This window comes from Lissotriton vulgaris, chromosome 2_1 (assembly GCF_964263255.1).
Source record: "Lissotriton vulgaris chromosome 2_1, aLisVul1.2, whole genome shotgun sequence".
Lineage (NCBI taxonomy): Eukaryota > Metazoa > Chordata > Amphibia > Caudata > Salamandridae > Lissotriton > Lissotriton vulgaris.
Genome location: NC_141687.1, coordinates 573,993,329 through 574,008,178, shown reverse-complemented (window position 1 = coordinate 574,008,178; position 14,850 = coordinate 573,993,329). Strand labels below are relative to the sequence as shown.

At 41.8% G+C, this 14,850-nt stretch overlaps 1 protein-coding gene across 1 annotated transcript in view; it reads right to left on the bottom strand.

The window, feature by feature from the left end:
* LOC147730760 (uncharacterized) overlaps positions 1-13,892 on the bottom strand; it is a 29,259-nt gene extending 15,367 nt beyond the window's left edge. Inside the window, exon 1 of the mRNA XM_086958625.1 lies at positions 13,779-13,892. The gene's annotated coding sequence lies outside the window, so the exon portion shown is untranslated. The remainder of the gene's footprint in view (positions 1-13,778) is intronic.
* Between the last annotated feature and the right edge of the window lie 958 nt (positions 13,893-14,850).

The following is a 14,850-nucleotide window of genomic DNA, read 5'->3' as shown; positions in this document are numbered from 1 at the left end:
TACATATGATGAGTAAGTACATGCATGAGTGGCTATATAGAACTGTTGGTGAATGAGTGGATGTGTATGTAGATGTTGGAATTACCTAATAAGTTGTTGTCATTGGTATTGGTTTCTCCTTTTTTGAGGAAATGTTAGTTTCCATTTTTGAATGTTTGTGTCAAAGGTTTTTTTATGCTGATAGGAGGTCTGCCACTTTGTCACAAGGATGTTGTCATCAGTGATGTCATTTGAGATGTCATCAGTGATGTCATGAGTGATGTCACTGACCATGTCATGAGTGATGTAATATGTGACGTCATCAGCAGTGCATTGCACGCACAAGTTATAGTGAGTCCAACTATCTATAACGTGGGAATTTCAATGGTTTTATGCGAGTAAAATTTCCACCTAACTATAACTGGTGTGAAACCTATGGTTTTTTCAGTGAATATATATATATACACATATATATATATATATATATATATATATATATATATATATATATATATATATATATATATATATATATATATATATATATATATATATATATATATATATATGTATTACCTACTGGCGGTCGCCAGTAGGTAGTTATAGTTAGGATTATTTTGAAAAGGGAAATCGCAACATTTTATTGTGAACAACTTTGGCGTCGGTTGACGAATCTGCTTGAAAATTTCCTCAAATTTGCCTCTCGGAGCTCCGGTCCTTTCCTGAAAGTTTGGGGGGGTATTCGTCAAGCGGGGGCCGAGATAAAAGGGGAGTCCCAAAACGTGTTTTCCCCTTGTTAATTTCCATTTGGCGGTCAAACTCACTTTTAGCCCGAACGGCAGAATGGATTTCCACCAAACTTGGCAGAATTGTAGGGACTGGTAGCCCGATGTGCCTTTGCTATGTCTCAAGATATGTGCTCCAGTGGATTTTGAGTAATTTAGGTAAAAAAAATTATATATATCTATAAGCGCGCACCGGGGTGCGAACCAGCGGGCTACGCGAGTTCGCGCGCGGAAAGCTGATTGGCTCTCGGGTGTCTGTCAACATTCCAAACAGTCCGGAGCGGCCGCCATCTTGTGTCTTGGTAGGATCGAGACACAAGAGGTGGCAAAAACAAAGGGGGAAATTACCATAAGGGAGCAGAGTAGACCCCCCTGACCCTGTAGGTTTGATGTGGGGGCCATAAAAGAACCCCGCGGGGCAAAAAAAAATGTTTTTTTTTTCAATTTGCGCGGGGGGAGCGCCCGGTACGCGCACCGGGGAGCGGACCGGGAGCGTACCTTGGGGAAAAAAGAATGACAGAGTTTTAAAAAAATTTAGCCTTTTTTTATTCATTGGAGGTAGTTCTAAAAAGAACTGTTTTTTTTCTTCTTTTTGTTGTTTTATATTTTTTTTAAATGTTTTTTTGAACATTTTGTACTTGTTTTGGCTTTTATGAACTATTTTATATTTTTTTGTTGTTTTTATGGGGAGAAACAAAAAACAGGGAATTGAAAACGGCTCAACTGGAGCAAAAAATAATCTGGAAAAAATTATGTTTTTTTGGGGCAATTGTGGTTGTCACCAGCACGGTTGATGAGATTTATGCTATGCTCACCATAGGTGATGGTTTTACCACAAAAAATACAAGTGATCTTGTATTGCCCAAACTGTGGTTGTATGTTTGGGACCATCTCCCTTGTCTCTGGTCCCGATGGAGTGGGTTGCTTTCTTTTGTATGTGCTGGGTGAAGATTGGGGGGAGGGTTACTGGCCAGTTCTCTCAGCATAGTTGTTAGGGTGCTTGCATTGCATATGGCGAATCATGGTGTTATTGCCAAATGAGTATTTCTTGTTAGGATTCCCCCTTGAAAGTTGAGTGCCACAGATTAGGCAAGTAACCCTTGGCGCATTCACTTTTTTTTGGTCCATATACTGTGCTGCTTTGGCCTATATGGGGTATTATCTTCTGGCATGAATGTTCTCCTCCCCTCTTCCTCCTTCTCTTCCTCCTCCTCTTCTTCATCTCCATCACTGTGGTGTTATGGTGGTCCTCTTGGTGGTGGTAGTGGTGGCTGAGATGCTCTGCTGCTGCTGTTACTGAAGCCATTTTTCAGTCCAAAACGGTACAGAGAGGTATTTCAACAGGTCTTCTTCACTCAAAGTACACAGTGAGAATGAGGAAAAAAGTGGGGGCTTTCATCATAAGGAAAAAAAACTGTCCTGAACCAATGAAAAGTGTTATTTTCAGGTCACATGACCGGGGCTATAGAGATAGAAGGATGACCGATCTTGGTGGTATTGGCGCTTTACAATGTATAGGCTCTTATTATTAATTACACCACTTTTACATGCTGGGAGCTCACACCCAAGACATCAAATTCAATCCATTCTATTTGGGGAATTCACTCGAGCAAGGAGAAATTGCAGTAAAGATGAGGACTTTACAAAGTGCAAGAATAATATGAAGAGCAGGTTCAGATCTAGGGGGTACAATATGGATATGATTACCAAGGCTGAACAGAGAATAGACAAAATCCCTAGGGAAATGACTCTCTGTGAAAAACAGAGAGGGGACAGCACTAGTAATAAAATCAGACTAATTACGAATTATGATGATGCTGCAACGACATTGAGAAACAGCATGAGAAAACATTGGTGGATTCTCAATAATGATAAATCCCTCAACCAATATATCACAAGAAATCCCCTGATAACATACAGAAAGGGAAGAAGTATAAAATCCTGGATAAGTCCGACCTACCCAATGAACAAGAAAACAGTTCCTGACTGGCTGACACAGAAAAGTATTGGCTTTCACAAATGTGGAACATGTAAGCTATGTCCCATGGCAATGAACAGAACCAAAACATTTCGTAATTACAGGGGCAAGGAATTTATGATCAAACAACTACTGAACTGCAATAGCTGCTTTGTAATCTATATGATTAATTGCAAATGTGGTAGCTTATACATAGGCAGTCCAATAAGACCTCTCAAAGAGAGAATCTTTGAGCATATAAGAGCCATAAAATATCAGGACACAAGATACAACACTGCTACACATGTCAACCTATGTCCCAAACAAGGCAAACAGAAAATCATTAGCTTTTGTGCAATAGACCAGGTAAAGAACGACCCGAGAGGAGGTAACAGAGAATTAGCCTTGAGACGCAGGGAAGCGTCATGGATACTGACTATGCGTGCAGTTGAGTACGGCATGAATGCTGATCAGGAACTACACTACTTTTTGGGTAACTGAGATATATTAGTGGATATAACACTAACACCACCTCTATATTTAGAAATGCCAAAAACACTATATTGTACACATTAGACGAATGTCTTATATGCAAATGTACCCTCTAATGATGTTCTTTGTTTCTTTTGCATATTATAAATGGGATTTTATGAATTTAGAAACAACATCCGAAATGCCCAATGAATGTAAAGATTACATAACCTGTTAATTTGTTACATGCAATGCTATGTATACTCATAGTTGAACTAATGTATATGCCGATGGATATCAATATTCTCTATATATATGTCGAATGACACATATTGAACACCATGTTCTCGAGACCCCACAGTTCAAATGCACTAATTTTGAGATAATTTCATTTTTATTCTCAATTAGATTCACTTTGACCAATCAGTAAAATTGGACTGGTTAAGTCAAAAGCACATCTTCGCCTGCACAGAATATTGCTAATATTAAGCGCACTACCTGACACGCTATTAATCTGGCTATGACATTATAATATATAGATACCTCTTAACAATGGCGGACAGACACGACCTAAATAACTCGGGCGCAAGTTCAAATAGAAACCGGAAGTATATTAACAACATCCGGGTTACAGACGCGGACTTCCAAAACACAGAAGACCACGCCACGGACAGTTGGTTCTCGCAGCCCCTGGACTTCAAAATATAGGAGGTAAGATTAAATCAAGGACTTAATCGGGAGATAAGCATAGAACACGAGAATAATCGCTCGTCCCTCACATAGTTTTCGCCGCCATAATAGTTCCGTTTTTTCTCTGACTTTCAACAGCAGGGAGCAACTTCGCTTCAAATAATAAACCTTGGAGGAAGGACAGATTAAACATAATCGTGATTCCGGTGAAGACTTTATATCATAACGGAACACAATATTTTCATAAGGTAAGCCCATGACCTGAATAACGATGAGATAAAAGAGGAATACTTATCCTCCCAACTCATACATTAGTATTAAATAAAATCTTTTTGTAAATTGCAGATTTCACTAACACAACAATCAAGATTCAGATGCATACTACTACCCATGCCACATAAGGCTGGGTTGGAATTATCACCAGTCAGAAGGTACGCTCTTTATACTGATACACTAAGAATGGTAACTGTATCAAGCTTGGACAATGTGATGTCTTAATAAGCTGACAATTTGAATATCTCCCAATTACTTGATAATTCCAGGCGCAAACTGTATGAACGTCCAATAGCAGATAAGCCTGAGTATTATGTACTCAGCACCCAAATAGGTTTGACAGAGCACAAATGATACACTGTCGTTGATAGATCAATCAGAACCGACACAATTTTTCACGGGAGGTAGCACATTACGTGGTCACAAAAAACTGGGATGAGCACATGAAATTGTTCGACTACATAGTATAGCACAATAATAGAATGGAAGGTCACGAACTGTGGGGACCCGCACCATCTCTCGACAATGAGAGAGCCTCTCCTTCTCTACATGGGAGGTTACTGACACTCCCGTCATAATTTCCTCTCCTAATGCATGATCCCGCATTGCTAAGGGATTTATATGGTAATGATGATTGCCCACTTGCTATGGTACGAATATAATGACTCATGTATAATTAATGTGGATGGGATAATTTATCTCATAACCCGAACATTTTCTGTATTATATTTTTTCCCAGCCCTGATGAAGTCGTGGGTTCCATCCCAATCGACGAAACACGTGTTATCGAACTTGTATTACATTTGTGAATTTGAAATATTGTCGAAAATTTCCCATTGATAATTCTTGTTGGTGTGACAGGCTTTGTGCATTTACATGACCGGGGCTTTCATCATTTCGAAACCAAAACTGCCCTGAACCAAAAAAAAGTGTTATTTTTAGGTCACATGACCCAACGCGCTTACGCTACGCGTCCCCGGGCGCGCCCCGAGGCGCGCCCTGGGGCGCGTCACGTAAGCGCGTCGGATGCTTACTTTGCGCGATCGTATGCACTCCGGTGCTTCCGGGTGCGCTTACGCCGTGCGTATCATGCGGACGTGGCTACGCGATACGTCACGATAATGTTTTCGTTTGCAGCAAAAGCGCTAACGGGACGCTCACCGCTACGCGCCGCAAGACTGTGCTTACCGGTGCGCTCACCGGGACGCGCACCGGGAGTGCTCCAGGGCAAAAAAAAAACCCATGAACAATGTACATAAAAAAATAGTATTACATAAATATACAATATAGGATTCATTATAAAAAAAATTACATTTCATAGCTATAGAAAGTTGCTATTAAAAAACCTTTGAAATTCACTGAAAAAACCAAAGGTTTCACACCAGTTATAGTTAGGAATTAGCATTTAAAAAAAACTGTGAAATTCACTGAAAAAACCATAGGTTTCACACCAGTTATAGTTAGGATGTACCGTTTTAAAAACCTATTAAATTCACTGAAAGAACCATAGGTTTCACACCAGTTATGGTTAGCTGGAAATGTTACTGACATAAAACCGTTGAAATTCCCACATTATAGTTAGTTGGACTCACTATAACTTGCGCACCTGCAATGCACTGCTGATGACGTCACATATTACATCACTCATGACATGGTCAGTGACATCACTCATGACATCACTGATGACACCATCCTTGTGACAGACTGACAGAGCTCCTTTCAGTGTGATGTAACCGTTGAAACACATATTCAAAAATAGAAACTAACATTTTCAAAAAAATTGAAATACCCATACCAGTTACACCAACCAATTCAGTAATTCCACCATCTATATACACATCCACTCATTCAGCAACAGTTCTATATAGTCACTCATACATATACTCACTCATCATATGTAGTGATACACATATACATCCTGTTACACACCGACAGTCATCCAAAAGTTACTCACACACATACTCACACATGCACATAAACTATTGAACATCCATTTATTTGCATATACAACTATACACACACTAGCACATTACTTCTAAGGAAACTTACACATACTTACTCTGTTAAACAATCACTTAAAGAAACACATACTTATTTAAACAGGAACTCTTTCAATCTCTCACTCTTACATATACTCACATACCTCAATACTCACATATTCTAGATTAAAACATATGTAGTTACTCATAAAGACCCAAGTGAGGCAGGCATTCACTCACTAACACACACATATACACACTCATCCACCCATACAGTCCTGCACATATGCTGTCTTCAAAACACATACAAACAGTGAGTCAGTCACCAACCCATGCAGCCACTCATACACAAAGTGAAACACTGATACATATATTTAAAGATTTAAAAATTACTCGCTAATATATGTATTCACTAAGATACACTTTATAAGCCAGTTAACCAATCAATTTTTTTTTTAAAAAACATCCATTTAGACACTTATTTAAAAATGTAGTCTTCCATCGACCTTTATAAAAACATATATAAAACATATTTATTTTTCAGAAAGACACACATTCACTTGGTGTCATCAGTGATGTCATGAGTGATGTCACTGACCATGTCATGAGTGATGTAATATGTGACGTCATCAGCAGTGCATTGCAGGCGCGCAAGTTATAGTGAGTCCAACTAACTATAACGTGGGAATTTCAATGGTTTTATGTCAGTAAAATTTCCAGCTAATTATAACTGGTGTGAAATAATAGGTTTTTAAAATGGTAAATCCTAACTATAACTGGTGTGAAACCTATGGTTCTTTCAGTGAATATATATATATATATATATATATATATATATATATATATATATCATCTCGTCAAGGTACATATATGAACAAAACAGAGTGTAGCGGGGGAAGAGAAGTGCTCTAGGGGGCTTATGGAAAACACAAGTACTCACATGGAGTGCATGGAGTGCTTAGTCAAAAAGAAAAAAAAAGTAGTGCCTGAAACTTAAGCAGTAAAAAGCAACACGTGTTGAGAGGCAATTCTGCAGGGGAGGGACAAACAAGAGAAGAGGACTAGAAATATACACATGCTAAGGTATAAATAGCAAGAAAACGAGAGTAGCATTAAAGCAAACTAATGGTAGGCAATGTGTGGACACTTAAACCCCTGTTTGCTGATAATAGGTCTTTTCACAAACAGGTTGTGCTGTCTTGTAAGCTACACCTAAAAAAGAAAGTTGAAAGAAGTGGCCAATAGAAGGTTATGCAATTATATGAAGAAATTAAAGATAAAGACTTTACTCATAAATATAGAATCTGCAAGTACTCTATCAGAGGGCAAGCACTCAAAATTATTATATGTAAATACATTGATCACTGACAGAATTTCGGTGCCAAAGAGTTTATGCGGATAGAATATTGTGTCAAAAATATTGAGGACCAAAATATCGAGAAGATAAATCCAAATGGGTAAGTATAGATTTACTATTCAAAACTCATAGCAATGTATCTTGATGATATATATATATATATATATATATATATATACATATATATATATATATATATATATATATATATATATATATATATATATTGTGCAAAAATATTGTGCAACAAAATATTGTGTCAAGAGTATCACGGACAAAAATATTGTGAAGGTTTTCCATAGGCCTCCCTAGTGCACTTCTCTTCCCCCGCTACACTCTGTTTTCTTCGTTCTCGACTCAGTGCTTCTCCTCTACACTCAACCTCGTTTTTCACTCACACTCATGGGCTTTTCCCTCCAAATCCCCTGTTGCTTTTTCACTGATGTGCATCTGCCTCTAGACTGTCTCTCTTTCCCACTCACCTGCTCCCTGTTGCTGCCACCTCCACCCACCTGCAGTCTTTTTTAAGGTCGAAGCCACCAGACAGTGCAGTTGTCTAGTTGGTGAAAGACATATTGCTTACCTTTGGCTTTGTGGTTTGTAGCTCACATTTTCTGGCTTTCTATTTGCTGGCTTTATTTGCTTTAGGCTACCTAGCTCGGTTTCATCCTTCCCATTTCACAAATCTTGTTTACTCGATTCTTCCATTAACTTGCTTTCTTTAAGCATGCCTTTAAATCTTGTTTTTATGTTGTCACATTTGCTGTCCATTCAAAGACACAAGTCAAATGTCAAACTCTGCCTTCCAAGAGAGCTTGGTGCTTACTATTCTTTCTCTAACTTTAAAGTGAGAGAAGTTATGTGACAATCCTGCTGATTATCCATGTAAGAGGAGAGAGAAGGCATAGGGTTTTATTTTCTAGCACACACAAAAACAAATTAACTGTGCTGATGTTTCAGAATATATCAGAATCTGTACAAAAGAACACATTATTTTTGTTATTCGGAAGTGTGATGGAAACAAATATTTGAATATGATCAAAAGAAATCAATACTCTAGGTGATGACATTTGTACACATTATTGTTAGTGTGCAGTAAACTGTATTTAGGTGCAAATGTAATGGTCATTTCAATAGAAAATCTGTCTGTAATGGCAGTGCACTACCACACCATGTATACGTCACACTACGCAACTCCACTCCAATCTATGTCCTTCTACCCTATGCCTTGTCACTTCATTCTACAACACTCCTCTACACTCTACAACATACCTTTCCACTATATGCCCTTTCACTCTAACAAAATTATGACTAGCCACGCCACTCAACTATACACCACTCCAGTCTATGCCATTCACTCCACGACACAACACACTTCACTTTATGCCCCTCCACTCCACACCACTTACCCCACTCTACTCTTTCCATTCTAATCTACCCTACTCCACTCCAATCTGTACCACTCCACTTCACTCCAATGTACCCAAATCTACTCCGCCCCACTCTGCTGACCTAGAATGTACCCCAATTTACTACACTCCAATCTACCCACTCCATTCCATCCAATCTACCCCACTCCACTCCAATCTACCCACTTCAATTTACCCACCCCACTCACCCCAATCTACTCCACCCCACTCCAATCTACCCTACTTCAATCTACCTCACTCTAAACCAATCTACCCCACTCCACTACAATGTACCCCAATCCACACCACTATGATCCAATCCATAACACTCCACTACAATCTACCCTGTTCCAATTTACCCCACCCCTATCCATTCAACTCCATAACACTCCAATCCAATCTCCTCCACTCCAGTCTACCCCACTGCACTCAATCTAATCCAATCAACCACGCCCCACTCCAAATACATCCATTCCACCCCAATGACACTCAAATCTATATCAGTCTATCCTACTCCATTCCAATCCACTCCAATCTGTCCCACTGCAATGTACCCCAATCCATCCCATTACAATGTACTTCAATCTAACCCACTTCACTTCAGTCTTCCTGTCAAATTACCCCAATCCATTCCAATTGACCCCACATCACTTCAAACTTCACTGCAATCTATTCAGTTCCTCTCCACTCTAATCTACCCCACTCTACCCCATGCACAACAGTCTACTTAACTCCAACCTACCACAATCTATCCCACTCCAATATGCCAATTTACAAACATCCACTCTACCACAATCTACCACGCTACAATCCACCCAATCTACCCCACTCCACTCCAATAGAATAAACTATACCCAACTCCACTTCAATCTATCCCACTTCACTCTTCCACACTACTTTCCACTCAACTCTACCCTACTCCACTTTACTCCAGTCTACCCCATTCCAATGTACCACACTTCCCTCAAATTTACCTCACCCACTCCAATCTGCCCCAGTTCACTCCACCACAATCTACCTCACTACAATCCACCCAATCTACTTCATTCCACTCTAATCTACCCCACTCCACTCTACCAGACTCCACTCCACTCTACCCAAATTTACCCTACTCCACTTCACAACAATGTAACCCACTCCAATGTACAACTGTCCACTCAGATCCACCCCATTCCACCCAAATCTACCCTTCTCCAATATACCCTTTCCCAATCTACCCCACCCAAACTACCCCACTCCAATATACCCATATCTACTGCAATCCACTCAACTTCAATCCAATGTAAATGTAAATATGTATGTAAATGTATGTAAATGTAATGTAAATGTAAATGTAAATGTATAGGCATTTATATAGCGCACTACTTACCCGTAGGGTCCCAAGGCGCTTCGACCGCTGCGAAACCCTTCCTGGCTTCCCTGAGAGATGGTCCCTTAATGGGTATCTCCAGGGTGAGACCAGGCATCCCCGGCGGTCTGGTGGGGCCGTTAGTGAAGATGAGGCAAGCTAATGCCCAGAGTTGCCGAGTGTGATCGCTGATCAGAGTGGGCACCGAGGCGAGAGAATTATCGAGTCCGCTGACCCTGGTCCAGAAACCTGCCGCGCCGGGAATCGAACCCTGGTCCCGGGCCGTCCTCTGCTCTCGGGTCTGCCGCCTCTAACCGGTGAGCCACACTACTTCACTCAATCCAATCTACCCCACTCTACTCCAATCTGTCCCACTCCACCCCACTCAACTTCAATATACCCCACCTCATTCTACCTCTCTCTAATCAACTGACTCCACTCTAGTCTACCCCACTCCACTCCAATCTACTCCCCAACTACCCCACTCAAATCATCCCTCCTCAATCAACCCTACTCCAATCTACCCCACCCCATTCCAATATACCCTACTATAATTCACACAATTAACCCTACTCTACCACACCCTAATCTACCTCACTCCACTCTGCCCAATCTATATCACTCCAATCTCGACTCCACTAAAACTCCTCTCCACCCCATTCCAATCTATCCCACTCCACTCTACCCAAATCTACCCCACTCCAATATAACCAATTGACTACACTCTACTCCAATCTACTACACTCCATTTCACTCTACCAACCTCCCCCACTCCTCTTCACTGTAATCTATCACATGCCACTTGAATCTACTCCACTCCAGTCCTAGCCAACCCACTCCATCCCAACCCACCCCACTCCACCCCTCCTCAAATCTACCCTACCCCACTCCAACACAAAGGACCCTACTCCAATCCTCCCAATCCAATCTGCCCACTCCAATATACTGAATTTAAATCTACTCCACCCTAATCCAATTCAACCCACTCCAATCTACCCCTCCCCAATCTGCCCAACCCCATCTCAATCTACCCCACACCACTCTAATGAACTCCACTTCACTCTACCCCACTCCACTCCAATCTATCCCACTCCTATTGATCTCACTCCAAGCTACAGCACTCCAATTCAATCTAACCCACTTCTCTCCAATCTACCATACCGTAATCTACCCAATCACTCAATCTATCCCACCCCACTCCAATATACCATTCCACAGCAATCTACTGCAACCTGCTCAAATCTACCAGTCTACCCCACTCCACTCCAGTCTACCCCACCCCAATCTGCCCCACTGAAATGTACGCAATGCACCCCACTCCAATGTAACCCACTCTAACTCACTCCACTCGAATCTTCATGCCTCTACTTCAATCTACCCCACTCCACTTTACTCCACTTCACTCTAAGCTATTTCAGTCAAATTACCATAATCCATTCCAATTTACCCCATTCCACGCCAAACATCACTGCAATCTATTCATCTCCTCTCCACTCTAATTAACCTATACCACAATTGACCTCACTCCAATCTACTACAATTTACCCCACTCCAATAGACCACAATCTATCTTTCTCCACCACAATCTATCTCACTCCACTCCAATCTATCCTACTCCACTCTACCATCCACTCTACCCAATTCTACCCCACTCCACTTCAGTTCAGCCTGCCCCACTCCAATGTACCACACTTCACTCAAATCTACCATACTCTACTCCAATCTGCCCCTCTTCACTCTACCACAATTTATCTCACTACGATCCGCCCAAATTACCTCATTCCACTCCAATATATTGCGTCTCCAATCTATCACACACCACTCCACTCTACCCAAATTGACCCCACTCCACTTCACTTCGATCTACCCCACTTCAATGTGCACCAGTCCACTCAAATCTACCCCATTCCACCCCAATCTACCCTACTCCAATATACCCATCCCCAATGTAACACACCCCAATCTACCCAACTCCAATCTACCCCTATCGACTCCACTCCACTTAAATCTACCTCAATTTACCCCACTCCACCCCACCCCACTGCAATCTACCCCATCCCACCCTCCCCCTCTCCAATTCAACTCATTCCACTCAAGCCTACCACACTCCAATCTAACCCCCAAACCACCCTACTGAAATCATCCCTCTTCAATCTACCCCACTGCAGGTTACCCCACACCAATGTATCCCACTCCATTCCAATATACCCATCTCTAATACACCCAAACTACCCTACTCCACTCCAGCCTACTCTACTCCATTTTTCCCCAATCTACCCCACTCCACTCTTCTCCAATCTAACTCACTCCAATCTCAACTCTACCCCAACCTATCAAACTCCACTCCACCCCATTTCAATCTATCCCACTCCACTCTACCGAAATCTACCCCACTCCAAGCTAACAATTCCATTGTACCCAATAAACTCCACTCCACTTTACTCCAATCTACAGAACTCCGTTCAACTCTACCCAAACTACTCCACTACTCTTCACTGTAATCTATCACATGCCACTCAAATCTACTCCAATCCAGTCCTATGTAACCCACTCCACCCCAATCCACTCCACTCCATCCCACTCCAATCTGCCCTACCCCACTCCACCACAAACTACCCTACTCCAATCTTCCCCATCCAATCTGCCCCACTCCAATCTACCCCAATCTACTCCACTTCAATCGAGCCCACCTTAACCCAATCCACCCCGCTCCAATCTACCCACCCTAATCTACCCCACCCCATCGCAATCTATCTCACACCACTCTATCCGACTCCACTCCAATCTACTCCACTCCAATCGAGCCCACTCCTACCCAATATACCCCACTCCTATCTATCTTATTCCATTCTACATCACTCCACCTCAATCTACCAGACCATAATCTACCTAATTTATCCCACTCCGATCTGCCACACTCCACTCCACCCTCATCTACCCCACTCCTCTCCAATCTACTCCTCTCCGATCTACCCCACTCCACCTCAATCGACCCCACTCTAATCTGCCCTACACCACTTCACCACAAACTACCCTACTCCAATCTACCTCATCTAATCTGCCCACTCCAAGCCAACTCCAATCTACCCCACTCAATTGGCGCCACTGCACTCCGCTCCTCTTCAATCTACCCCACTTTACTTCAGTCTACCCCACTCAACTTTAATCTACCCCAGTCCATCCGACTCCACTCTTACCTGATCTACCCTACTCCACTCTAATTGCCCTTAACTCACATAATCTGTGTGAGCTTCATTATTGCTGGTTGGGAACGCAACAACTGATGATGAAGGTGAGGGACGAGAAGCTTGCATTGGACAAGTGATTGCCAATTGACCGATCTGTTAAGTCAGGGCGGAATAGGGAACTGCATTACCAGGCACAAAAATCGTGCAATGAAATCCCCACCCAGCTGCCCAGAGCCAATGAAAACAAACCTGCAAGCCCTGCATACCCACAGCAATCAATCGGGCCTGCAAAGTGAGGAGGACAATGAGTAACCCAGAAGCTTGCACGCATATTGTACTTACCTACAATAAGCATAGCATAGTCCAGAAGTTTATCTATATATCCATATATGTCATTTGAGGCACACTTCAGAAGACAATGCCTGGGCAGCACAAAGTCCAGAGCAGTATGCACATATCCCTGTACAAAAGAAAAAAGAAAAGCAGAATAAGAAGTGTAGCACGTCCGCACACACCCCACTGCTCCAGGAGGCTGGTGATTTGAGATGGACCAACCCAGGACACCCACATGCACACAATGAGGGCAGCGATTTTAGGAAAGGACATCTTACAGCCCACATAAAAAGCAGCACTGGCTAAACTGAGAAAACAAACAAAGCAAAAGCACTTGCATGAGCAAATCAAAGGAAAGAGACACTTTAGAACAAAAAAATGAATGCTCATTATTCAAGTACCAAAAGAATCTAGCAGGTGACAGGGTAAAGGATGTCTTCAAGAAACACCTGATAGAGGAAATAATAGCATAGCAGAAAGTGATGGACGTCCTTGCAAAAAATGTTTTTAACCTACAGCTAATGTGGACTATGAGAGGTACATGTTTAACAAAGCGCCCCAACACCCAAGTGAAATATTTGACACATTTGCAGAACAACTAGGGGACCCCCCAAGCGCTGCTGATTCGACTAATTTAACAATGAAGAAACCATGCACCTAAAAATCATGTCATGGGTGTCAGTCCGAATCATTTAGACAAAGGATGCTCAAAGTGATATATTCATCAGACAAAGGGGCATATGTACAATGAACTTGAGGAGCGTGGGTTAGCTCCAAAATTGCTAACGCTACGCTCCATCAGTTCAAAAACGTATGGATGCGCCATATTTACAATGATACAGCACACCCCTGTGTTTCCCCTAGTGCTGGCACTAAATTAAGCAGCCTAGCGCCAACACAGGCACCCTAGCACCATTGTGTAAGGGTGCCTGAAATGTGGGAAATGATTGTTAAGGTGCAGGAAGGTGCCCCTTCCTGCACATAAACAATCCAGAATGGCGATTTGTAACTCCTTAGTGTGCTGCAATGTGCAGCACAGATAGAAGTTGCAAATCGTAATGTTTATAATGATTGTTTCTGT